We start from the raw sequence: 3,081 nt of genomic DNA on the forward strand, positions 1-3,081 counted from the left end.
TATGTATGTATGTATGTATGTATGTATGTACACTTGAAAAAGAGAAAGTTCAGTTTGCACAACATCACAAGTTTAACAATTGCATTGAACGCATGATGGCCAAATTGGATGGTTCTACTTCTGAACCCATTCCATACCCCCATTGACTCAAGGTCTGAGCCCTGTCACCTTGATCGTTTCCCCAAAAGTGATCGACGGATACTGCTGCCACCAGGCCTGGAGCACAAGATCATGTGCAGTTCATTGCGAAGAAAACGAGCATCTTGAGCTGCTCAATGGCACAAAACGCACTAAATGGTGCTCCTCTCCTCTCTGTCTCCGGTGATGATATCTTGGGACTTCACTGCCTTCGATTCAGTGATGATCAACAGCGGCGCAGAATAGGATTTCCAGAATACAACTTAAGGCCTGGACTCGAAGCAAGCCAGATGAGATGAGCAGCATCCTTTCTTCTGCTGAGAAGAACACAAGCTCACCATTTATTTCACCAACACGCAGGTTAGGTAACCTAACCAAATAGCAGCAGCAAAGGAGTGGCAAGACCCAACTAGTTGAGAAAACCAAATCACTCTCAGATCACACCAAGTAGCTAGCTAAGTGAATTCAGAGGATGATTACGGGAGAAATATATACTAGCAAATTAAGGATACCGTTTACGCTCTTCAGGACATGGCGGCTAGGGTTTACCCCTAGTACAGGGCTCACAGATAGATCAGGGGTTTTATACCCTTTACAACCAGTGAAAGGCAATCTCAACTTTAAAGCTAATGTAAAGCAGGTGAACAAGGAGACTGTAATAATTCAAATGGCGACAACTCCAATCTTCAGAGCCGTTGGATGCACTCTTCAGGGTGGTGTGTGTCGTAACTAGGGGCAAGGCGGTAAGTTGCTGTTGGATAGAGGTCGGACAGTCGACGATGAGCCCACCCAATTTGGCGCCAATCGCTGGCTGTCAATTTCTTCAGTTAACAACATGAGAAGTGTTGATTTCTTCAGAAGATGCAGCCTGGTTCCTGACCTGAAAAGGAGATGTGTTCTGCCGGTCAGGGTCCGACTATTTTCTACTACAATAATACTGAATGACTGAAACACTAACCATCACACGCACGATATGAATGTGAATAGACAAGTTGTGAGTGCCATCAAAAGGCTGGCAGGCAGCTGGTACCTTCCATTCCATGTTATATCTGCTGCCAAAGCAGCAGCAAAGGAAACGTGTAAGTACCTGGCATGGTTCTTGGTTCCGTCGGCAGGGTAAAAATATATTGACACACACTCAACTGAATGAGCACAACACTAACCATCGTACAGCATGCACAGTATGAAGGTGTACCAAAATCCATCTGAGATGGGACTATCTTAAGTAGACTGCATCCAAGGAAGAACCGAAGGAGGGGCAACACGAGTAACAGTTCAAACTGCATCCACCGAACAGTGCCATTCTTGTGTGTCTGTTGCAGTGGCAGAAGACTGCCTCAGTCAACCACACCTTTCCCCCAACTCAATCTGTTGCTTCCAAGGAGATTCATCTACAAAATAAGCAACATCATAACTGAAATTAGCTAACAACAGTACATGATGTCTGACTGAAATATGTGAGGGCAAGGCATTTACAGTTCCATCACTGGTTAGGCAAGTTCCGCATTTACAGTTGGGGGCACCAAGTAAATTCCCAGCATTACTCAACATCCTGATTTACTGTTAATTAAAGTAATTTATATATTAATGTTATACCGAGATGGAACAACATAATAAACTCGTGTTAATTATAAATAGGTTGCGATCATGCACCTTAGTGCCATAGTGGAAATTTACAATTTCAAAATTGTGCATGACCTGCAATGCATTACCTTCGGACTGCTTCTACCGCCTATGATCTGAATTGGCTCCACATGTGCCTGATATGATATGCCGGCTATTCTTCTGAAGATCCTATACGCCATTAAATTTCGTTAAACAACAACAGGATGACCGATGCAAGAATACCTGGTATTGGTAGAACGTAGACTGAATTGAAAAATTGCAAACCTATAAGTTGCAACTATACCTGGATGGCAAAACAGCAAACATGATCAGCAGCAAAACACTGACAATTCATTGTTTTCCATAATTACGCCAGATGATCCTTTGATCCCTAAAACTGAAGATTTTCCAGGCATACCTTCAGTCTTCATGAGTTTTGGACAAAATGCAAACACAAGTGGCTTGAAAGCCCACCAAACAAACATAAGAACACCTGAAGAGCAAGCCAACAGAAATTAAAAATGCAAGAACACCTGGTACTGACAGCAACATAGCGGTATATGAAAAGAAAAAAATCACCTTAATATCAGTAGCTTGATGTCCTACTGCTATTTTGATCGTGACACCCAAAATAGGGGAGTAGACTGCCACGTCTTGATGAATAACAATAATCCAAATTTAAATGCAAAATATGAAGAAGCCAATAAGATCGAACAAACACCTGCACAGATAACAAAATCAAATGGTGATCACCGGTTTTGTTGGAAGAAAAGAAGAGAGACTTGCAGAAGGCATTGGCTGATAATGATGCCGATTTTATCGATTTGTGAAAAGAAAAGGGGCGTCAAGAAACAAATCTTAAATAGTTTCACTACCGTTGAGAAGAAAATGGAAATCTGATATGGCAGGAGTAAAAGTGGATTTTTTTTTGCGGTGAGTATAAGTTGAAGTGTATATAACTGATATTGTTGTGGACACCCCTAATAAAGGTTCCTGCAGCTAATTTGCATGTAATAGCTTCCCCTGAAATTAGAACCAAGAGGGAGCCCAGTTATAGTTCAGTTCAGAAATATGTTGTTCCTGCTTTGCATCAAAGAAAGGTGCTGAGAAGTCTCGATCAGAAACGTATTTTGGGTGCACCCCCATGTGCTAAATCCCCATCTTATTTTCTGCTTTGCTTCAACTAAATTATCCATTCTATCTAATTTGTGGTTGCTAGATATATCAACTTTTCATAGTTCATACACTTCCCCACCAAAAATCCCCAAATATCGCTGTTATTAGTGTAGTGAAAGATCAGGGCCAATCAGCACATGGTGTGTCTTGTACATCAGGAGT

General features: G+C 41.7%; 1 long non-coding RNA gene across 3 annotated transcripts; it reads right to left on the bottom strand.

Moving 5' to 3' along the window:
- Positions 1-549: 549 nt before the first annotated feature.
- On the bottom strand, positions 550-2,483 carry LOC119344773. Of its 3 annotated transcripts, XR_005166806.1 has the most exons (7): positions 2,323-2,483; positions 2,048-2,236; positions 1,851-1,932; positions 1,615-1,698; positions 1,302-1,529; positions 1,097-1,190; positions 550-1,018 (listed from the first exon to the last, which is right to left on the bottom strand). It is a non-coding gene; the product is annotated as an uncharacterized LOC119344773 (long non-coding RNA). The 3 variants fall into 3 exon arrangements; XR_005166804.1 differs by lacking the exon at positions 1,615-1,698 and having other exon boundaries at positions 2,323-2,482; XR_005166805.1 differs by lacking the exon at positions 1,615-1,698 and having other exon boundaries at positions 1,097-1,187; positions 2,323-2,481.
- Between the last annotated feature and the right edge of the window lie 598 nt (positions 2,484-3,081).

Source organism: Triticum dicoccoides, unplaced genomic scaffold (genome assembly GCF_002162155.2).
Source record: "Triticum dicoccoides isolate Atlit2015 ecotype Zavitan unplaced genomic scaffold, WEW_v2.0 scaffold184730, whole genome shotgun sequence".
NCBI lineage: Eukaryota > Viridiplantae > Streptophyta > Magnoliopsida > Poales > Poaceae > Triticum > Triticum dicoccoides.